Source organism: Bison bison, unplaced genomic scaffold (assembly GCF_000754665.1).
Source record: "Bison bison bison isolate TAMUID 2011002044 unplaced genomic scaffold, Bison_UMD1.0 scf7180017864371, whole genome shotgun sequence".
In the NCBI taxonomy this organism is placed as follows: domain Eukaryota; kingdom Metazoa; phylum Chordata; class Mammalia; order Artiodactyla; family Bovidae; genus Bison; species Bison bison.
Genome location: NW_011494943.1, coordinates 11,602,871 through 11,603,317, shown reverse-complemented (window position 1 = coordinate 11,603,317; position 447 = coordinate 11,602,871).

Below are 447 nucleotides of genomic sequence, written 5' to 3'. Positions count from 1 at the left end.
GAGGCACTCCGCAAAGTGGCGAGTCAGGGTGGCCGGGTCTTGGGCGCCGCTCCCCCGAAAGCGGTCGAGATCAGGCGTCCGCACTGGGCAACAGAGGTCCCTGAACGCTCGGACACTTCCTGGGGAAGGGGGCGGGGGCAAGGGTAAGGACTTGGTGAAGGAGGGTGAGAGGCTGGCGTGCTGTCCCAAGGGTCCAGCCTCTACCGGGCACTTTCGGAGGTAAGTCCGGTGGGTGGCTGCGAGCCCTGGGCCGGCTCTTCCGGGGAGGGATGACCCTGAAACGGGTCTCAGGGGAGGGAGGACCCTGGGGAAGACCCTAGAGAGGGGTGGACCCTGGGGAAAGACCCTGGGAGGGGTGCATCGTGAGGGAGGGCCCTTGGGGCTGGGATTCTAGGGAGGGCAGAGCCCTGGGTTTCAGAGAAGGACTCTGCAGAGAGGGGTTTTGGG